The following is a 23,598-nucleotide window of genomic DNA, read 5'->3' as shown; positions in this document are numbered from 1 at the left end:
AAGTTCCAGCGTTAGTCTGCTGCCCATCAGTATTATGAGGTTCTTGACAACTTGTGATCTTTCTGGACAAAAACCTATCTCTGTAGGCAATGGGATTGTTGTGGGGGAGGGGAGGTGACAGTTTGGTAGGGCAGGTCATGATTTCCGTTTGGGTTTATTTTAAGTTGTTCCTGGTCATCCACACGTTCTCTTGAATGAGACATCTTGGGTGATGAGAGTCTCTGCTGGGGGTTAAATGTTTAAAGAGCTCTGTGTTGTCAGCACAATAGCTGCATTCATGAACATAAGTTCTGATGATTTTGATAAGAGCTGTCATGTATTCGTTGAACAGGAGAGGGGCTGAGGTTCATCCTAATGCTGTGTGGAATCACCCTGAGAGTCTGTAACCAGGTGATTTCTGTTCTATCGGTGAGGAACATTGTTATCCATAGTGGTTCTGTTTTGTTCAGGCCTGCTTCCTTTAGTCTCTTGATTATGACGGTGATGGTGACATTGTCAACGTCTGCAAGTGTAAGTGTCAATGGTTTCCTGGCAACTCTCTTGACATTTAGGTCGTTCCATATGAATAAGAGTGCTGATTGGGTCTGACCTATAGGTCTGACAACTTCTTGGGCGCAGTAGAAGATGTTGTTTGAACAACATGGTCCCGAATTTGCCTGTATACAAAGCTCTGAGTAGCCTTTCTGGATAGGGCATGTTAACGATCAGGAAGTGGTTTGTGCGGCCGTCAGGATTTCCTGTTGCGTTCTTCAGTAATTGTTTGACATAGGCAGTCTTGAAATCTCGAGATATAACTGCTTGTGCCTGTGATGAGTTAATTAGTGTGCGGTAGAGGGCGCATTGGGCTTCCTCGATGAGAATGTCTTTGAAGAAGCCTTGGGCCTGCTTTATTAGTTGCTGCTCCTAGTATGGCGAATGCCTCTTCTGTTGTGGTGGTAAAGTTGTGCAGAGGAGCTGGCCTGCAGCTTTGGATACTGGCTTGCACTTGCGGTCTGCTAGCATCTCATCACTTGTCTGTTGGATTGCCTCACTTTGTTCTTGAAGTGGCTAGGGATGGTTTCACATGCCTCTTGCAATGGTGTTGGGGTTTTGTTGTAGGTGTTTGTGTTCCTAGATGATGTTGAACTTCTTTTCCTGTAGATGTGTAGAGGAACAGGTGGACGTTTTTTCCCTAACTCCCGTCCCCTCACCACTGTCATACTGGAACAGGAGGAGAAGGGCCCTGTATGGGACTCCATGTGTTATGCCTATACCGCATTGAGTGTACGAGAGACGATATACACTCAGACAACCGTATCAAATGTACCCTTGCATTGAAAGTGTGGAAGGAAGCCGTATGGAAGGATGTCAGCAAGCACCATTGGACATCATGGAGCACTGAGTGAAATCTGACGAGGGCAGAGTGATGTCATGAAGAAGCTATACAAGGACATAGTGACGAATTACAATTTAACTGAAGTGATAAGAGAAACATGTACGAAATGATAAAGTAATCATGAATGCAAAAGATGACAAAGTAACTTGCTGACCAATAAGTGTAAATACATAGTAATGCAAGGTAGATGAGATACATAGACACTTGCTATAGAGAAATATATAACGTGGCTAGGACGGTCATAGTTGGAAAATGGATGCAAGATCGTGTTAAGATACAATTCAGATAACTCAGAAACAGATAAGGGTTGAAGAGTCAGGAGACGAAAGAAGAACAGCTTTATGTGCAAAACAAAGAGGAATCTATATTGGCTTGGGATCAAGGATGCTATTTTTAAGGAATAGCTGCAAAGCACAAAGGGAGGCAGACGGATAAGCCATGGACGAGACATATTTCTCTTAGATTAACGAAGAAGAAAACATCAGCAAGAGCCAAGCATTGGACAACTAAAGGTGTATAACGTCTATCCAAGGTAGCATGAGCAAGTCTCTAGAGGCCAAGAGGAGCAATGACACTCAGTATAATGAAATCAAATAGCAGTAAATAAGAGGCTCAAATTGACAAATTTGTGGTCTCTTCACATGTGACTCAGTAATTGAAAACAAGGGTTATTCGTGCTTAGGGTGAAGATAGTGATGTGCTTATACTCCCTTGAATGTCCCAGAACAGAGAGCAGGCTACAAGGTCAACTACAGACCGGAAACTTTGGCTCATGGCCGGACTCATGAGAGACGATGGATTAATTGCAAAAGTGGGGAGTAATCTGACGTGATTCAAGCACCTGGGTTTCGGTTTCCTAACCTGCTGCTAGCCAAGCCAAAAGTCAAAGGTCAGGTGAGAATGCCAGCAAATCAGTGGATCTATTAGGCAACCTGCTATGCATAGTTACATAAACTAATCTGCTGACATTTTGTTCATTATGATCAGTATTACACGTATTTAGAGGTAGTTTGAGGTGTGTCTTACAGATAAGAGACAGCCAATGAAGTACTAACCTATATACATTCTATAAGTAGACATGTTTCCCTAACCAATCCCTCCCGCTAATAAGCTTTATGGTTTGCCACGAAGCATGACGTTATAGATGACGCATATTGTGGTATAAGACCTCTGTGTAATCAAGTTTGTGTGAGAGTGTGCAAGCATCTGTCTGATGTCTGCCAGTTGACCCTGCTTTATTAAATTGAGAACAAAGTAGTACTTAACCATATTCTTTGAGTCTGTATTGTTATTTGGTCTGAGATACTTATTGGTAATTCCTTCTGGCACAAGAGACACTTCAAGGTGTGGTCAGCCTGCATCTGTTATCAGTACGCTGCTTCTTCCAATTCATAGTAGAACAGATATGTTGAAGTTTTCTTCAGATTTCTTTGGGTGTTTTCAATTCCGATGTGTACCATATGGCAGCTTGCTCTTTTGTCACAAGGGTTTGGACAGTTTGGCCAATGCTTCTTTGATCCACTTAGGAAGGGAGCAAGCTTCCTTCTCCTGGTGTGGGGAATGAAGGGTTGGCAGAGCTGGTGTGATGTTCTTTATAAATGTTTTGAGTTCTTCTTGGTTGAGGGTCTTTCACGTTCTTCTGATCATTGATCTTGTGAGTTAGGAGAGTGTGCATTGGCATGGGGATAATGAGAGGAATCGTAAAATGATTGCTCCATGATAAAATGAGGGTTGGGTCTGTTGTTGTTGGGCCCTCCTTGGAGAGAATCGCTTCTAGGGTATAGCCTGGTTCAGTTTGAAAATGGATGGCATTGGTTTGTGTTCTACGATGATATAGTAATCAGACAGCCATGTGTTCTTCACAAAGAATAAGTCTGTGCTGACTTTGCGTAGAAGGTTGAAGATGTCTGGTTTGAGTTTGGAAATAAGTGTACATGGATGGGGAGGCAGTGTATCTTTTTGGAGGCATGTAGTTCCTTGTTGGGTTTCATTGTACTCCTAAGATTGTGTCATGTTTGGTAGGTGTTACATTTTGTTAGTACCCGGGGAGGGCACAATCAGAATGAGAGAACCATTCTGATTGGCCCTCGCCGAGGCATTACCTGGCCGGGAATCCCTCGGCCAGGTTTCCACAGCCATTGTTCCCGGCGGGGGGTGTGGCAGCCCCTCAGCCAATGAGGAGGCTTGAAGCAGGGCCATCCCCGCTCCGAGCCTCCACGGCTGAGAAGCTGCCTTTGCTTCCTGCCGGGACTTGGGTATGTTTTTTTTTCTCCCCCCATCCCCACTAGACTTACATTTAGCCTGCTTTGTCACTGGTGGGTGACGATGGCAGCGTCCAGCCATGTGGAGACTCTGGAGCGGGGCCATCCCTGCTCCGAGCCTCCACACAGCTGGAGGCTTCCATCGTCCCCCGCCGGGGACCCAGGTACTTTTTTTCCCTCCCCCCTCCCTCCCTTCTGCCCTCCCAACCTCAACCCCACTTACCTTCTTGTCATTTTTTTCGTGAGCTCCTGATGGCCGCCATGGAAAGGGAAAACGGACTCTGTTTTCCCTTTCCCGGTGGGCATTTTCTTAGGCGTTTTTTTTCTCTTCGTTGCAGGACAGAAATAAATGCTTTTAGTGCCCGGGTCACGAAGATCTTGCGGGATACAGTCTCTGGTGAGGTGGTTTGTGCATTATGTTCGTTTCCCATTATATTTCGGGATGAGATTCCCCTGTGGTGGTGTCTATTCATTTGTTTTGCACTAGAGGGATGGGTAGTAGGTTGTTTTTTTCCTTGTCCATTCTAGTGTGGTGGAAGGGTGCGGACAGCCCAACAGAAAAGCTATGTGCCAGCTAGCTTTACTCCCTATAAAAAGGCACATACTCCCTAAGAAATAGAGAGTAAAAAAATTCCAAACAAAAAATAGGAAACTGAAGAGAGAGTCCCGGGGAGGCCCCTCATTACCCCCAGGAACATGACGGCCCAGAAACGCTGAGAGCTACTCATCCTTTTTCGTACAAGCCCCAAGTGCACCACTGGCTGACACGTACACAGAAAGGTATCCCCTCAGTCAGCCATTCAGACCTAATTCATTGCATATCCTTTCAGTAACAGGGGACACAACGGAAATTGTGGATGGAAATACCCAAATGGACTGCTTTGACCCTGCAGTGAGCATTAGTGCCACCACGACATAGCAGCATTAGTCATGAAGCACACTCGCAGCCCAGCACTGCATTAAACAAACACACATTCGCATACATGAAGAACATGTTTACACAGTTCTATAGCTAGAGGACGGGTTCATATACATACTGTCAAAGCTTTATTATTTTTCTCATTAGCCAAATGCACTAATGCAGAAACGCAATGCAACAAGAGATCCTGAGTAAGCTTGAAGATGCTTATGGCAAATAACCCTATGGGACTACAGGAATATATATGGAGCCTGGCAGGACCATGTATGACTAATTTATAGGTTACGTAGCACAGTAAGAGCATGTAGAAATCGTATTATAAGTCTAAGGAAAATTACAGAAGGCCTCAAGCCACAGAACACGAGATGAGAGGAGCTGGCTCAGGCTGCCCTAAGCTCAGATCGGCCCCACAGCTAATGTCAGATATTAACACAGTCACATTCCAAACACCACAGCCTTAGATCTTTACCTGGTCCCGTAAGTTTGGGAACTTGCGATAGTCCGCTAAGGAAAATTAGTCAAATATAGCATTTGCATTTGTATATTATTTTCTTTCTTTTCTTCCTTTACCGAACACCTTTACGGCCCCCTGCGGCCGAGGCGCACGTAGCCCCCTGCGGCTGCGTGCCCCTTGTGACGTTCTTATACAGCCGTCTCACTTTCTCTTACTCCTCCTCCCTTTTCTTCACTTGCCGTGGCCGGTGTTCTCCGTGCGCAGCCACGTCCCCCTTTTCACCTTCCCCCGATCAACTCGTTACCGTTTACCTCCGTTTCCACTCCCTTACCATAATTCTCTTCCCCACCACTCTCAGAAAGAAAGATGCCTTGTGTTCGAGATTATCCTATGAAAGCCCTACTGGTGACGTCACCGACCTCTTCAAACTACCGGTAAGTTCTTCATATGTTTTTAAAAGTTCAAAATACGCTTGCAATCTACCCCCGTTAACCCCACAGCTGTCTTCCTGTCACGCCTGGAACAAGGTTATCAACAATATAATCGGACTGCGCACGCTGCGTCGCCTCACGTGTGTTAAGCCCCTCGACAGGAGGGCTTAACCAGCCAATTATCTTCCATAATAGGCAACCAGCTAGCTACCGCCTACAGGGAAACGTCATCTATCTATCGAGTTTCCTGCTCGATCAATAGGGATCCTCATCTACTCATTGATCAATAATTATCAAATCGTAGGAAACCGCACACACACACACCCCCTTACACGTGGTCGCGACCTAGGCCAATCAGTGTCTACGAGCGGCCGCACATGATGTTTTCGTGCTCCGCCCCCTCCTCTTCCGTAACGTAGCGGACTGCTCTCGCAATTGTCCAGCTACCATTCACTTTACCGTCAATACTAATTCATCAAACCTTCGCCGCGCACTTGTGTAACACCTCCCGCCTCCCGTATTCAGTTCCTCCCCCCTCCCTCACAATTTCACATTGCTTGTTGTGCGTGGCATACTCACCAAGTTCTCTTGATGCGGGGCCGCTCGACTGTGTGCACCCCTCCAAGCGGCTCGCCACCTCCCCTCGTCTGGACCACGTCTGGACACTCGCCAACCGCGGGCGGGATACTTCTCAACCGGCTCCCGAAGGCCAATATCCAGATTGCGCTGTCCGGTCTTCTCGCAGTTCCGCAAGGGTCCTGTAGTCCTCAAAAGGGGGCAGCGGCAGAGGGGGCCGCGCCGCCGGGCCTCCTCGCAACGGGAGTACTCGGAAAAATAAAATAAAAGCGGACCTCAAACAGATCTCAGCAGTGCCTCCAACTTGTCGGGGGGAAATTCTCCCGGGGTCGGCTGGGCCGTCCGCGGACCTCCGGGCAGGGAGGCCCCAACTCCTCCCGTATATCCCAAAAGAATGAGTATGAGACACACGCAAAAAGTAAGGTGGTTCTGCTGTTTATTAAACAAAACGGCAGGGATGGGTCAAGGATCGTACGCGTCCGTCCTGACATTCTCTCTTCAATCGTGGGGCTCGCAGGCCCTTTTTACCTTAGTATGACGCGCTACCTGCGTCACCTGGGAAAGTTAGTAAAAAACCTATCGCCACTCTGGATTGGTTCCTCGAGTGGTAGGGTTAGTATAGCATACGTATAGAGAGCGTTATTAGTGGTCGAGGGTCAGTCAGGTGGTATACTTGGGTTGTCCCTTCAATTTGATACATGAAAATTGTTACATGAAGACCCCTGAGGATTGGCTAATGTTAATGGCGTCAGTGATAAGAGCCCCATGTTCTGATTGGTCCACTCGCGAGCCCCCCAGTCTGGGACCATCGCTGTTCCCAGCTCGCGGTGCACCTGTCATTTGCAACAATGTATCACTACGGGTATGTGCAGACAATGTGAGGATTTATTCATATGCTGGAAGGCAGATGTCCATTGAGTCGCTTAATTGTATCTGCCTGTGTCTTGAAACGTGGGATCCAGGCGCCTCCCTCCTCCTGGGCCTGGCACCCTGTCAGGTTCGGCTTGGTCACGTGAGGTGAGACCGTGGTTGAGGCAGAATTCTGCACAATTAATATTGCATTTTCCACTGTGTGCCTGGCTTAATTTGCAGGTGTGACCTTGGCGTCGGCTTGCGGCATGCGAGTTTGCAACATTGTGCCCTTGACTGTCTGCTCTCGCCGGGCTCATTCTGCAGGGTCAGCAACTGTACTCTTGCTCATTCAATGTTTATGGAAGCTCTTGTTTGTGGCCTACTTGGGCCTGGTTCATAGGTGGAACCGTTTGATACACAGCGCTTTAGGTTATGGTATCATATTGCTTTATCCCCAGTATCAGGTCTTCGTTATATTTCTCATTGTAATGCATGGGTTTAGGAGAAGCGTGAGCAAGTATTTTAGATGAGTTCATTGTGCGTCTTGCGTTTCTGCATTTTGAAAAGCCTATGTAAAAAATAATAAAGATGCGCGTCAGTGGGTATGTCCGTCACCTACGCCATAGCACTGAATATGTTCTTCGTGTGGATTGGTGTGGGAGTGTCCAGTGTGCATGCTTGCACGGGTGTGCTGACCGTTGGCTAGGTCGTCAAGGCATCTCTAACGATGTGTTGACTTAGTGTTGGATGGTTCAGTCGAGTCCATCCATGCCGCAGGTGTCGGCATGGGTAGGGCAGGCTGGTGGGCACATCCGTATGTTCCTGTACCAGGGTATTTGGTCGTCTGGTAGATGGGCAAACTCCTCTCGTGGCGGGTGCCTGGGCCGTGATCCTCTAGGCCAGGGGTGTGAGGGGATTGGTGGGAGCCTTTTGTTCCATTCTCCCACTTCAAGACGAAAAGGGGACCAGCTGCAGGAAAATTGAATAAATCCTCATAAATGCAGAACCAAGAGCTCGATTTTGTGGTCCACAAGCATGTGATGCAGCCGAACTAGACAATGGGCAGTCACCCTTGGTGGGTAAGGAGAGCCGGTCCCAGCAGCCCAGACGAAGAGTAAAACAAGTGTTGCAATGGGGAGCGCACTCTCATAGGCAAAGCTGGCACACTACCAGATACTATTCAGACACAGAGTCGTTTTACATCACCCTGAAGAGGTGCATAGAGGGCTGAGAACCGAACTGGGTCCCAGGCTTGGGGAGACCAGCTCCAGACAATGACGAGATAGAAATTCAGGGGTGGATGGCAAGAACGTTTCTTGGAGACGAGGCAGGTCTGCCACTTGACACGCGATGAACAGTAGCTAACCTCTATAGGGGATCTCTATATGGGTTACCACTCTCAGCACCCAATTGGTACCAGGAATACGTTTTTTGTGAAGGGCCCAGGTGATGACGGCATTCTACAACAAAACTGGGGAGCATGCATTGTAAAGTTGAGATGTACTGGAGAATCCTGATTGTCTTGTTTGATCCCTGTTGGGTTATGTAATAATCCACTGTTCTAACTTGCCGTTGGCCGAGTCCTCGATTTCTTCTGGGGAAGGGTGTTGGCCCCTTAGGAGTCAGAAGGACCCCCAGACAACCTCTGGCATACCTGGGAACTACCCCAACAAGTTGGTAGCAGAGTCGATGGTTGGGCTATGTTAACCCGGGACAGAGCCGACTCTCCTTCCGCAGAGCCGGGAGGCTGCGGGACGCCTCACAGGTTTCGAGATAATGGGAACGTGCACCCCGTGTAAAGGACGTCAGGAGCCAGCCTGGGAGATATCCTGCCGTGGTCCGTGAGGAGTCCACCAGACGAGAAAGGCAAAGTGGCAGCTTTGGGGTACGCGGCAGCCGAGCAGAGTCAGCAGAACACATAGTGTAAGTATTGACTCCGCCACACGCAACCAAGGGTAGAGGGCAAGCAACGGGGGGTGTGACAGCACAATCAAGCATTGTTGAGTATTAGAGTATTGTCAAGTGTTGTCTAGTATTGTCAAGTTTAGTAAGGACATGAGCGCAGGTAGATGTCATTTTGTGTGGTTAGGGCACATTCGGTTTCGAGGTAAAAGGTTCTGGTGAACAACCTGGAATATTGACTCGAGGGCACGGATGACAGAAAGAATGTAAATATTGGATTTCCTGTGGCTTGGGTGTTTTAGTTCGGGTCATAGATGACAGTATCCCCGTAAGGTTTAGTAAAGGGAGCTGGCCTAGATTGCAGAAGGTGATTTGTCTGGTTAAGTCTCAAGGAGGCAGTTACTTGTAAGGAGACGCTGTAGGTACAGATCAAACACAAGAAAATATTGGTATACTCTGCTAGGAGGCAGGAAGACAGCTGTGGAGTTTGTGTTGGGGTTGTGTGTATTTCTTGGGCAACAAGGTTCTAGCATTGTGCGCGCTGTAAGTTATTTTTAGCACTACCTTGCTTAGTGAACTGGTGACATCACCCATAGGTTTGTGCATAGGACTTGGAGAGCACATGCGAGGGCCAGTAGATAACCTCTATAGGGGATGTCTATATGGGTTACCAATCTCAGCACCCAATCGGTATCGGGGATAGGTTTTTTGGGAAGGGCCCAGGTGATGACGACATACCACAACAAAACTGGGGAGCACGCATTGTAAAGTTGAGATGTACTGGAGAATCCTGATTGTCTTGTATGATCCCTGTTGGTTTTTGTATCAAACCTAAGTTCTAACTTGCTGTTGGCTGAGTCCTCTGTTTATTCTGGGGAAGGGTGTTGGGCCCTTAGGAGTTGAACGGACCCCCATACGACCTCTGGCGTGAACTACCCCAACAAAACAATGGATACATAGCAGCTTGCCCTCTGCTTTAACCCCCACAGCTTCAAGGTATGTTTGGATCCGTGGTACCTGCCGAATAGTATCAATGCCTGATCTGAAGAGGAACTGTGAAGTGGAAAAACCATCTTTTAATTTGCATCAATTACTAGGTGAAAAGAAGTACTGCTGATTACAAAAAAATGTATCTGTTTTAGAGTTCAAATGCTTTTTTTTACTGCCTAAAATGGGAAATAGGTCAAAAAGAAGGGGCGAGGCGTGCACTCCAGTTCCTGGCCAATATATTACCCGAAAAAAGGTTGCTGGGTTAAATCCCACAGTGTCCAGTACATTTCACAGGATTAAATCACAATTGCTGCCCAATTGTTCACAGGGTTGTTTTCCTTCTTGCACTGCTGTTCTCCTCCGAGCGCTTTCTTGTCGCCAACACTCATCAGGGAGGCTGAGTTGCCTTTCTGTTCAGGTGAATCCAATATTATTGCTGTTGCAGTCTCTAGGAATTGTGGTAGCTGTAGTGAAACCCTTTCAACAATTCAGGTGACTAGGAAAAGACTCCCCTCCAATAACACACATCTTACCCTTAGCAGGGGGAGGGGAGAAAACCATATTTATGGCTCCCCAATGTAGGGCATAATGACCCCGGTACTACAGCCTCTGGAGTCCCGATCTCCACAAGGTAATTGGTCAAAAGAAAAGGGGTGAGCCGCGCACTCCAGTTCCTGGCCAATATATTACCTGAAAAAAGGTTGCTGGGTTAAATCCCAAAGTGTCCAGTACATTTCACAGGGTTAAATCCCAATTGCTGCCCAATTGTTCACAGGGTTGTTTTCCTTCTTGCACTGCTGTTCTCCTCCTAGCGCTTTCGTGTCGCCAACACTCATCAGGGAGGCTGAGTTGTCTTTCTGTTCAGGTGAATCCAATATAATTGCTAATCACCACAGCCTCCCTGAAGAGTGTTGGGACACGAAAGCGCTAGGAGGAGGAAAACAGCAGTACAAATGCAGCAGAAAGGATCCAACCCTGTGAACATTTTGTGATGATGACTGATGATGCACAACCAGGCCGAAAAATGTCTGGGGTTGCTTGTGGTCTTGCACAAAAAGGGTGTGCCCCTTTTCGGGTGGTACAAGTATGATTTTGGTGTGGCCTTTCCCATTCTTTAATGGCCACCAGGCTGAAAAACAATGGGTGTATATGGGAGCTCAGAGCAATGCCAGTGTGATTCAAAACTGTCCTGCCATCACTCTTCCGTGTTGCATTAATGTAAACATACATGACAAGAGTCACCAAGGAGTGCCCATCAGAACCCGCTTCAGACGTCAATGGGGCAGGCGCTGAATAGCTAGACTGCTACCCTGAGCGAAATGTGCCATGGACTGATATTGCCTTTGCTACTACATGCCACGCATTGTACGAACTTGTGATGCCCCTCCACGCCATTGCTAGGAAACAATGTGACCATAATGGTGCCTCTGCAACAGGATGCCCGCATGCACATTGTGGTGTGTGTTACCCTGCTCTTCCACAGCTGCTGCCAACCTTTGGAGAGTGGAACCGAGGTTCCGGCACCGCATGAAACTCATTTCCATTCCGATTAAGGGATGACCTTATCCAGCGGCTGCGCTTGCCTTTCTCTGCTGCCCTCTGAGAAATACACAGGAGAGCATTGGAGGGAGAGCAGAGGGCTGCTGTGCTCGGGCGGAGGGGGGAGGAGGGCAGACAGGCAGCTTACAGCGAGCATGTTTTCCGACACAGGAACAGCCAAGAGATCAACCGCGGAGGTTCATCTGCACCAGGCCCCACCACCCAGATGCATTCCACAGAAGTCCGTTTTCACTTACAGTTGCACATTTGCTAGTGTGACATTCCTGCACAGTTATCTGCTATTGGAAATATGCTCATTTCTTGACATATCTTTTCCTGAACCGGCTAAACTGTGAGCGCTCTGTCTGCCGTCATATGCTCTTTAGGACACAACTGTGCTGCAAATGGAATTATTATGTTATCTTATTGCGGTGGGTTACAGAAGGGAATCTTTTAACAGGCTATATATTTAGCCCTGGCTCACAATTGTATTGTATTGTATTGTATTGTATTTGGTTATTTATATAGCACTCGTTCCCCATTTGTATGGCAACAATGCGCTTTTGACAAATGGGAGCAGGCCTCTGGGAGGAGTGTCTGCAGGGCCGTTCTTTTAGACCATGTCGTGCCCAGAGCGAAATGCTAAAATGTAGCCTTATCCTGAGAAAACTGCAATCCCTTCGCCCCCACATTATAAAATCATTACAATATAAACAATAATGCTAAAAAGTAGATGTGGCAATGTAGAAAACAATATAACCAAAGAGGATTGCCATACGTTATCATATGCCATGTATCGTTTTCTAAAGCACACTGGGCCTCATTACGACCCAGGCGGTAAGTTACCGCCTGGGCCGTGACTTTACCACCATGGCGTAAACTACGTTTACGCCATGGTGGTTGGCGGATTTACCGCCCCATTCCAACCTTGGCGGGGCGGTAAATCCCCATTTTCCCATTTACCCTTCCCCATTCCCATTTTGCCCCATAGGGCATAATGGGAGTGGGGAAGGCGTTAATTACGCCACCGTAAATTACGGTGGCGTAATTAACTCCATGGTCCCTTAGCGCCATGGATTTTAACACCTGCTAAAAGCAGGTGTTAAGACCTCCATGGCGCTAAGGGACCTCGTACTCAGGCGGTAAGGGTCGGCGCTGTTTACGCCGCTGTAAAACCCTTACCGCCTGAGTCGTAATGAGGCCCACTATCCTATATGTTGCTGCTGAAACACTATTCATGCTGTTGCGTAATCCATTTTTGCGATGATCTAAACTGAATGCATAACTCGAGCTGCTTAGGACTGTAAAATGTGTTCTTACATTTAGTTTAGAAACTCCTCTAAACAATCAATATGAGCGCCTATAACTAAGATCTTCATGGCAACACACATATTTGGAAACACCAAATGTTTCTTTGCAAGCTGAATATGTTGCAACAAAGAAAACATTTTCACAAAACACAACCCATAACGGTTGGCTTTGTCAAAAACTATATTTGGGTTTGTCAATAAGCAGGAGCGAGGCTGTTTTTTAATAGGGCACACTGCTAACTGAATCCATTTTAGGACTTTCTTTCTTGGTAACTAAAGCACAGTGAGATTAATTGATTTGCTCAGGATCACACTCTGCAATTTACACACTAGGCCACATATTTTATCAGCTGCACTTGTTATGTGCTAATGAGGGCCTAAACACATCTGTGAGGGATTCGACCATCGGCAGGGTGGTGTGCGCTGATCTGAAAATTTAAATGAAATTGAATGCTGGTAGATCAAATGTGTGGGGCTAGTCCGCACACATTTTCCTATGCGCACCTCACGACATACACATGGAGCCGTATACTCTGGGTGGACAGCGCTTTCCCCCCCCTGTCATATTTAGTTGGGATATGACAACAACCAAGAGTACATCAAAGTATCTCAAGAAGGGGGAGGGCAAAACCTTCCTACTGCCATGGCCAGTCTAATTAACTAACAAAGGCCCCCATGGATCCGCCCTGTCCTTTGTTAGCTGCTGGTGGCAGCTTCCCAATAGGAGTTAATTCAAGCAGGTCAGACCTGGTGGCTGCAAGGGCACCCTCAAGCAGAACTCCTAGTATGGCGGTACGGTAGCAACGGTGTCAGTAGTGATACCGGTGCCGTTGTTCCCTTACCGGCATACTTGTAATGAGGCCCAATGTGTAATAAGCTCACCTGCTTGTAGTCATTGGGCCTCAGTACGAGTTAGGCGGTTGCCTGTCATGATGCCTACCCCGGGGATCCAGATCAAGTCCAGCAGCCCCGGAAGCAGGCATCAAGTTATTCCAAGCAAGCCCAACAGCCCCTGCTAGGGGCCATTTGGGTCCAGTCCTGGCGTCTATGGCGCCAGGCTCATATGGAGAGTCAGTCCTGGCGCCATAGGCGCCAGGCTCATAGATTAAAACGTACCTAATGCAGACCATGCTGCAAACTTACCTGATGCAGACCATGCTGCAGAGCTCCAAGCCAAAAGAGGCTTGGAAGGGACTACTTTACCTAGGGACTATTTTTTACTCGGGTGGGGTCGGGGAGGAATACTTACCTGGGACTACTTTGGGGCTATTTAAACCACGCCCGAAGAGCAGCACACGCTTCGCGTTATTCTGCATCCAGCAGCGTAACGCTCACCATGCCTGCAAGTCTGCATCCAAAAAAAGGGAGAAAGAAGGAGAAAAGGTTAGAACAAGAGCAATACCTTTGATCCTTACCTGAATTCCCGATCCACTGCGCCTTCGAGCTGGAAGAAAGAAGTTATTTTATGCGAGTCGCCTCGCCTGCTGCAGCGCTGCGCTGAACTCACCGGCCTTCGCAGCATCTTCACTATTCACTGCATCCTTCTGCATGTTCCCGCCGCACTCCGGCACCTAAGGGGAACACAAGAACAGCAAGGTGAGCCAAGGGTATAAACAGAGGCAATATTAGTTACCCCCAAGAGACCTGATTTTACCGCCGGGGGTACTATTCCTCTTCCGCGCATTGAACCAGATCACTGTTAAGAACCGATACCTATTGCCTCTGATCCCGAACTACTAGACCAAGTAAAGGACGCCTGCATATACACTACGTGTGAAAGAGGGCGACGAATGGAAGACTGCGTAACATTACCGCCGAACTCGTAACACGGTTTCCACCGTCTGATATCCTGGCGGCCCTGGATTTCAGGCAGCGCAAAGTGCAGGTCCCCTTTCCCATGGAGTCCCATAGGACTCCATGGAAAGGGGACACAGAAACACTGGCACTGTTGCTATCACTGCCGGTGCTTCCGTGACAACTCAGCCTACGGGGGCTGTTGCGCCCGGCGGGCGCAGCGGCCCTGGCAGGCAGAGTTGGAGTGTGGTAGTCTGGAAAGGGTGCCGGTATGGTGCGACCGGAACCCTTATTCCCGGAACGCCACGGCTGGAATTAAGCCCATTTCTAATCACAATATTTACACTTCTTAAGCGACATCCAACTAACAATAGTGACTGCCAATTTCCCACTCATAGCTGTGTCTGCAGTCATCTACCACTAATTGCTCCCCATTTAAAATGCTCTGCTGAGAACAGATATCTTGAAAACATACTTGACAGTCTCTGCGCTGCCCTGTTTCCTCCTTTGTACTTGGAAATGTAAAAAAAAAAAAAAAAAAGGCAAACAAATAGGAACAGTGCTCGTGAATTGGTCTCAGAACACTGAATGGGAACCGATGATTCTGCCCCCTCAAAGTACCTCCACCCCGGCAGGCTGCCCACTTTTCCCACCCCAACAAATGTCCCTCAACATCAATTTGGTCCATACATGTATAGAGACACAAGGTTATAAACACTCAGTAGCCCAGGACATTCGTTTACATTCACTTTCAGTTGGAGCCATCAGAGTATTCGCATGCCATTATTGGAGACCTCTTTCCCGCTTGTTTGCATTACTTCTTTAAAGCTAAAGCACACATGACGGCACTCACTAAGTTGTCAGGCGTGGGCATTGTGAAGCAAGTTCTAATGGAGGAGAGTGAGTGGCGAAGAGATAGCCTGGAGTGACGCAATGTATCACAACACTAAGAGATCTGCAGCAGGAGACCCCATAGTCAACTGCACGTCTCCATATCAGCTGTGACACCATAGGCACTACTGGACGTACGTTTCTTTTTGTTGGCATCACAATTGTAGTATGTGTGAAGATTGAAAACCTCTCCCAAAACCGATTCCCTACCTTTCAAATGTCAGACTTTCGCACCCCTTTACAGGGTGGGAAAATAAATGCCACTATAGGGGGGGATATCAGCTGCTAGCAACCGCCTCAATGTACTTCACACATTCTATTTCGTCTGACTACTCCACTGCTTCTATGAAGTGATGCATAGAATGCTGGCAAACAGTCTCCCGCAAGCCCAAGCAAAACATGGAGGACTATGCACTTTATGAAAATCACCTAGGGTCAGCTGGTGTGATAGGCCAGCGGTTACATATTCCAATCCCAGTAACATAGCTCTGCATGGTAGGGTGCCTACTGCAGGGATCAGTGTGTAGCCTGCTGGTCCCGGGTTTCAATCCGAGTAACATAGCTCTGCATTGTAGGGTGCCTACTGCAGGGATCAGTGTGTAGCCTGCTGGTCCCCGGCTTCCATCCCAGTAACATATCTCTGCGTGGTAGGGTGTCTACTGCAGGGATCAGTGTGTAGCCTGCTGGTCCCGGATTTAAATACCAGTAACATGGCTCTGCATGGTAGGGTGCCTACTGCAGGGATCGGTGTGTAGCCTGCTGGTCCCGGGTTTCAATCCCAGTAACATGGCTCTGCATGGTAGGGTGCCTACTGCAGGGATCGGTGTGTAGCCTGCTGGTCCCAGATTTCAATCCCAGTAACATAGCTCTGCATAGGGTGCCTACTGCAGGGATCAGTGTGTAGCCTGCTGGTCCCGGGTTTCAATCCCAGTAACATAGCTCTGCATGGTAGGATGCCTACTGCAGGGATCAGTGTGTAGCCTGCTGGTCCCGGGTTTCAATCCCAGTAACATAGCTCTGCATGGTACGGTGCCTACTGCAGGGATCAGTGTGTAGCCTGCTGGTCCCGGATTTAAATCCCAGTAACATGGCTCTGCATGGTAGGGTGCCTACTGCAGGGATCCGTGTGTAGCCTGCTGGTCCCGGGTTTCAATCCCAGTAACATGGCTCTGCATGGTAGGGTGCCTACTGCAGGGATCAGTGTGTAGCCTGCTGGTCCCAGATTTCAATCCCAGTAACATAGCTCTGCATGGTAGGGTGCCTACTGCAGGGATCAGTGTGTAGCCTGCTGGTCCCAGATTTCAATCCCAGTAACATAGCTCTGCATGGTACGGTGCCTACTGCAGGGATCGGTGTGTAGCCTGCTGGTCCCGGGTTCCAATCCCAGTAACATGGCTCTGCATGGTAGGGTGCCTACTGCAGGGATCGGTGTGTAGCCTGCTGGTCCCGCGTTTCAATCCCAATAACATAGCTCTGCATGGTAGGGTGCCTACTGCAGAGCTCGGTGTGTAACCTGCTGGTCCCGGATTCCAATCCCAGTAACATAGCTGTGCATAGTAGGGTGCCTACTGCAGAGATCGGTGTGTAACCTGCTGGTCCCAGCTTCCAACCTGCTGGTTCCAATCTCAGTAACATAGCTCTGCATGGTACGGCGCCTACTGCAGCGATCAGTGTGTAACTTGCTGGTCCCAGGTTCCAATCCCACTAAGATGGCTCTGCATGGTATGGTGTCTCTATGGTAGGGTGCCTACTGCAGGGATCTGTGTGTAGCCTGCTGGTCCCAGGTTCCAATCCCAGTAACATAGCTCTGCATGGTAGGGTGCCTACTGCAGAGATCGGTGTGCAGCCTGCTGGTCCCGGGTTCCAATCCCAGTGAGATGGCTGTGCATGGTAGGGTGCGTACTGCAGAGATCGGTGTGCAGCCTGCTGGTCCCGGGTTCCAATCCCAGTAAGATGGCTGTGCATGGTAGGGTGCGTACTGCAGAGATCGGTGTGTAGCCTGCTGGTCCCGGGTTCCAATCCCAGTAAGATGGCTGTGCATGGTAGGGTGCCTACTGCAGAGAGATCGGTGTGTAGCCTGCTGGTCCCTGGTTCCAATCCCAGTAACATAGCTCTGCATGTTAGGGTGCCTACTGCAGAGAGATCGGTGTGTAGCCTGCTGGTCCCGGGTTCCAATCCCAGTAACATAGCTCTGCATGGTAGGGTGCCTACTGCAGAGATCGGTGTGCAGCCTGCTGGTCCCGGGTTCCAATCCCAGTAAGATGGCTCTGCATGGTAGGGTGCCTACTGCAGAGATCGGTGTGCAGCCTGCTGGTCCCGGGTTCCAATCCCAGTAAGATGGCTCTGCATGGTAGGGTGCCTACTGCAGAGATCGGTGTGCAGCCTGCTGGTCCCGGGTTCCAATCCTAGTAAGATGGCTGTGCACGGTAGGGTGCCTACTGCAGAGATCGGTGTGCAGCCTGCTGGTCCCGGGTTCCAATCCTAGTAAGATGGCTGTGCATGGTAGGGTGCCTACTGCAGAGAGATCGGTGTGTAGCCTGCTGGTCCCGGGTTCCAATCCCATTAAGATGGCTCAGCTCACTAATGCGTTTGGTGCCAGGAAAATCCAAATCCCCTGGGCCCTCTGTATGATTGCCCACCAAGCTCCCCAGAAGCCTGATCCAGCCCTGCAAGGGGGATCTGTATTTCCATTTCTAATATGTGAATTTGGTTATACTATGTATCTGCTCTCTCCCGTTGAATCAAGAGGAGAAATACAACCTCTTCAGTCTGGTCTTGCTGGAGTGTAGTGGCCAGAGTCATGCTTTCACTTTTAACTACATCCCCTTGCCACCCAGTCAGGGCCCCGCCTGCAAACAGAAGAGGTGCAAATGCTGGGTGCTGAAGGGAAAGATGTATATTCTATAGGGGGGACTGGGCTCGGGGAAAGATGTATATTCTATAGGGTGGACTGGGCTCGGGGAAAGATGTATATTCTATAGGGGGGACTGGGCTCGGGGAAAGATGTATATTCTATAGGGTGGACTGGGCTCGGGGAAAGATGTATATTCTATAGGGTGGACTGGGCTCGGGGAAAGATGTATATTCTATAGGGGGGACTGGACTCGGGGAAAGATGTATATTCTATAGGGTGGACTGGGCTCGGGGAAAGATGTATATTCTATAGGGGGGACTGGGCTCGGGGAAAGATGTATATTCTATAGGGTGGACTGGGCTCGGGGAAAGATGTATATTCTATAGGGTGGACTGGGCTCGGGGAAAGATGTATATTCTATAGGGTGGACTGGGCTCGGGGAAAGATGTATATTCTATAGGGTGGACTGGGCTCGAGGGAGCCATTTTGTCATGCGCCCCAAACATGCTTACATCAGCCCAGCGCCTCAGTGAAAACCACATAAATATAATATTATCATCTTGTTTTTACAGGGCGCCTCCTGACAGATTCCCCCTAATTCTCACTGCTGAAATAATAGGTGTCATTATCCATTGCAGTGGCGCTCCTCGTACCCCCCTTGAAAGGATAAAAGGATGAGTCGGCCTGGAATGGGAGACTGCTTGCAGATTGCACACTGGTGTCTGAGGAGAGCCTCATTTATTGAGCTAACTTACCAAGCAGAACATCGATAGGCTTAGTGCCTAAAGCAAGCCGTGCAGGCCGCTGTCCTGGAGAATGAACGGAACCGCTTGGCAGTGTGTCATTACTAGTGTGGTTGTCATTATAAACACAGTGATGTATGATGTTGCGGGCAGCGGCCCAGATGTTGGCCCCTGAAGGTGTTCGCTCCCTCGGTTTTCTTCCATGCGTATACACTTGGGTACTGCTTGATAGCTAGCAGAAACACACAGTATTGAACATTATGCAAGGCCGGTGACAGGTGTATCCGCTATCCCGCGCACGATGGCGTAGTGTGCATACGTATTGGCATTCGAGCATAACAAGCTGTGAGGGCCCACTTGACAGCACTGAGGAGATGGACTTTTGTCTTGCGTCTGGTCACACTGGCATCCCGATTCTCATCCAGCGGCGGTCTGCCTGAGTATCACCCCCCGCTGGAGTGGCAGGCAACAGAGTCCACCTGTGTGCTTTATTTGCACAGGGGACTGTGCTGCCTGCCTCTGAGCAGGAGTGTGTCCATCACTATGCATTCTTTTTTGTCTGTTTAATAATGAGAGGAGGCAGGTCATTGGAAGACTGCACCGCCCACCTCTCGTTATTACGCTAACAGCAGAGGCGTTGCTAGGGGGGGCTATGGAGGCTATAGCCCCTGGTGTTTTGGTTGTAGCCCCGGATATAATCTCATGAGCTACAACCAAAAGGCTAGCTAGCCCCCAGTCCCGGCAGTTCCGACAATAGCATAGCCCCAGGTCTTTTGCAGACCTAGCAACACCCCTGGCTAACAGCATAGACACACTGACTGACAGGCCAGGAGTTCTTTTCTGTCAGTCAGCGTGTTCACATTGCAGAGACTTGCAACACAAACACACTGACAGGGGAGGACTTCCCTCCTGTCTGTCAGTGTGTCTACAAGGGAGGTACATCTGGTCCTCCAAGATGGAGCGGCGTGTGTGAAGGGTGCATGCAGGTAAGTCAAGTCTTTTTCATAATGTAACTTGTATGTGTGACAAATTGACTTCTGCCTTATAAAAGTACAAGGATGAGTAGAGGCTATAGCGCCCACTCGTCCCTCAGTCTTCTACAAACCAAGACGAAACACAATCATAAAGGTAAACAAGACACAGTTAAGAGATATACCTCCTTCGCCTTTTGTGGGAACATGCGGCAAGGGAAGACTTTACTCTCAAGGGTGTGAATGTGGATCTGTAGCAACCCAAACAGCGAAGTATAAAAGTCCACAATAAGAAAATGGGCAATCATGGTTCTATAAAAAGATATACTTTAATCAAACACCCAATGAACAATAATCACTAACTAGAAAGAACTGTAAAAAGCCACCCTGTAGAAGGAACACAGAATATGCAAAGATAGAATAGATGCAGCACTCTGGGTAGTGAGACATGGGAGAAAAGGCAATTAAAAGACCACAATGTTCAAAAATAATATTTCTCGAGGTTGCAAAGGGGATTAAAATGACCTAGTCAGTCTCTGGGGCCCACAGACGGACCAAGGTGGCAGATTTCAGTCAGTAAAATCTTTGCAAATGTTTTGGCAGTTCAATGTCATCGAACCAGGCTTCTCTGTGTCGGTATTAGTCCTTTTTGGTTCGAGGATGTGGCATTTGCATTGGTCCAGTGGCAAGCTGGTATTGAGTCGGGGGCAAATGGAAGGTAGCTGACGTCCCAAAACATCTACATGAGCGGTGCAGTTCAGGCAGTCACCAGGTTTGCCTCGGCATTCGAGGTTTGATGGTGGTGAGCTGGTACCAGGATGCGCAGACAAGTCGATTTGATGCAGAGTCTCAGAGACCGCTGTTCGGGGGATACCAGGGTCGGGTCGATCGACTTAAAGCAGCGCGATGAAGAAGCTGCCGGTCCCAACTATGCCCAGAGAAATGCAAGGCAGCAGTACATCTTTAGCTCAAGCCCAGGCAATAATGTGCTTCAGCTGGCACGGTGAGGCAGCAAACGGAGCCGAACGGGCAAACAGCAGTTAGAAGAACAGTGAACATCAATAGCAAAGTTGAAGGGTCTTGATGGTTCACTCTGTATCGAACATGCTAGAATCACGGCTTGCAGTGGGTCAACATCGAAAACAAAGGGATATTGGCTGTTTTGGTTTTCAGGAGCTGCAAGTTCCATTCCATGGTCTCGTCTCAAAGGCCAAGATTAGTCCTGTGATCAGGCTCCCAAACATGGGGGAGGCTGACACACACATTCAGAGGTTTTGCAACACAGTGAGGCCCTGGGCAACAATGTGGCTGGCCGAGAAACAAAAAAGAAACACACACGATATGTGTTATTATGTGGCTAGACCGTGTAGCCATGTAATAAAACGTATAATGTTTGCTCTTCTTTTGATGCACAGTAACTGAGCATCAAGGGTAAAGCAAACATGATAAGTGAAGTTTTATTATGTGACTAAACTGGCCTACACTGAACCTTTGCCAGTTTAGCCATGTATTAACACCTCATTGTGCATCAAGGGTAAAGCAAACATGATAAATGTTATAACGTGGCTAGATGGGCCTACATGATGGGCCTACATTCAATGTACGCCAGTCTAGCCATATTGTAACACTTATCATGTTTGCTTTATCCTTGATGCTCAATTTCTGAGAATCAAGGTTAAAGCAAATAGGTACGTGTTATTGCATGGCTAGATTGGCCTACATCAGTGGTGCCAATCTTCATATACTTTCTTATTAGGCATGGCATTTTTTGCTTGGCATCAAGGTTAAAACAAAGATGATAATTGTTATTACGTGGCTAGCCCGGCCTATGGTGTCAGTGTTCATTTACTTTCTTACTGTGGTATGACATTTGTTACTTAGGGTAAAGAAAACATTAGTGTTATTATGTGGCTAGACTGGCTTACATTGGTGGCCCCAATCTGGCCATATATTCTTTGTGTGTCGTGCCATTTTTGTACTTATATCAGTGGTAAAAGCAAACATAAGTGCAATTAGGTGGTGCACAGGCCTATGTTGGTATAGCCAATCTGAATAATCTTTATTTCTGTGGCATGGCTTTTTTACTGGCTGGGAGCCTTTACATGGTAGTACTGGCATATATTGGTGCAGCTTGCATGGACATAAATGGGCAGAGTGTGAATGAAAAGGTTTAATATACTGGCATATGTTGTGAGCAAAGACATTATGAAAATGTGTTTGAAAATGGTCCTGTGCACTTGACCTGCATCTATTGTCAGACTTCGAGGGGGAACCCTGCCAAGAAATTCAAAACCAGTGTGCGGAACATGAGGCCTGCTCATGAGGATCACATTTGGGATCACTTTGGATAAGGTAGACTCCTGTGGATTGTGCCCGCTACTTCTATAAGTGAAAAAAGCAGACGCAGTCTATTGGGATACATGACAATGATGGGCGCCATGTTCACCAGGGCCAGATTTGTATTTTTGTTGACAATGAGAATCAGGCAGAGAGGGACTGATCTGCATAAGCAATAGTGGTTGGCATATAGAGAACGAGGCCCTGAGTGCTTTAGAGCCGAGGTCTGCCCGCTCCGGCACTCATCTCTCATCCTCATTGTCATGTTGGTGGCAATACCCTAACCATTAGCCCAATGTCTGTTTGGTCAACTTCCAGGCTATTTTGATCCACTTGCAAGCACTTAGCTAAAAAGTAAATGCTCACATTTTACTACATGCATGGTCTACTCTTTGCCAATGCGCATATTTTGCTCAAATATGTGTGGTGGGTCAGAAGAAGGACTGGGACACAGTGTTGACATTTTCACTGGTTATTTATTAAATTATAAGAACAATGCCTATCTTTCCCTATTGCTTTGAGGGTATTCGCTGCCTATATAAATAACTAAGGTGCTCGTCAGTCATCGGAATGTTTAAAAAAAAAGACACTTATTACATGGTAGGCGGAGAACCATGGCGCTACTAGCGCCATGGTTCATGCCGGTAAAATACCGGCACCGCCTTGGTGGAAAGGGGAATTACCGCCCCATTCCAAGGTTGGCGGGGCGGTAATTCCCCCTTCCAACATTGCCCTTCCCCATTCCCATTTTCGCCCCATAGGGTATAATGGGAATGGGGAAGGTGCTAATTACGGCACCGCAAATTGCGGTACCGTAATTAGCTCCCTGGTCCCTTTGCGGGTTGGTTTTTAACGCCTGCAAAAAGCAGGCATTAAATTCCCCAACCCGCAAAGGGACCTCGTAGTAAGGCGGTAAGGGTTTACCGGTACCGGTAAAATACTGGTACCGGTAAACCCTTACCGCCTACCGTGTAATGAGGCCCACTGTTGTCCAAAACCGAGTTTTACCTGATCTTAGCACTATTCTAACCAACTAAAAGAAACCAGGAGGATGACTCCCTTCATCGGTCTCATCTCAAAGAGTTTCTTCTTCAGTCCAAAGTTCTTTTAGTAGGGTATTTTTAAATAGTCTCTGGTCACCTTCTGTACCAGTTCTTCAGTAGGTTTTTGGGCTTACTGTCTTTTCAGTCTTGTCCTTTGATCCAGACTGCTATGCCTTTTGGATTCCTCGGATATACATCATCGTAGCTGGGATAGGGTTTCTTGGTGATTCATGTTGAACTTGTGTGTCCAACACAAGCCCTTTAAGATGAGGTAACAATACTTTGAGATAGATGGGGATGCAGAATATACTCAAGCATCAATAATCAAACCGACTCAGGAAGTTGGCAAAATACAT

The 23,598-nt window shown here is 48.1% G+C and overlaps 1 protein-coding gene across 2 annotated transcripts in view; it reads right to left on the bottom strand.

The window, feature by feature from the left end:
• Positions 1-23,598, bottom strand: part of RHBDL3 (rhomboid like 3) — a 1,128,603-nt gene that overhangs the window by 362,182 nt on the left and 742,823 nt on the right. The gene's annotated exons all lie outside the window — the stretch shown is intronic.

Source organism: Ambystoma mexicanum, chromosome 3q (assembly GCF_040938575.1).
Source record: "Ambystoma mexicanum isolate Mex_15411 chromosome 3q, UKY_AmexF1_1, whole genome shotgun sequence".
NCBI classification, from domain to species: domain Eukaryota; kingdom Metazoa; phylum Chordata; class Amphibia; order Caudata; family Ambystomatidae; genus Ambystoma; species Ambystoma mexicanum.
The sequence above is the reverse complement of the archived record's forward strand: the minus strand, read 5'-3'. Positions and strand labels throughout refer to the sequence as shown.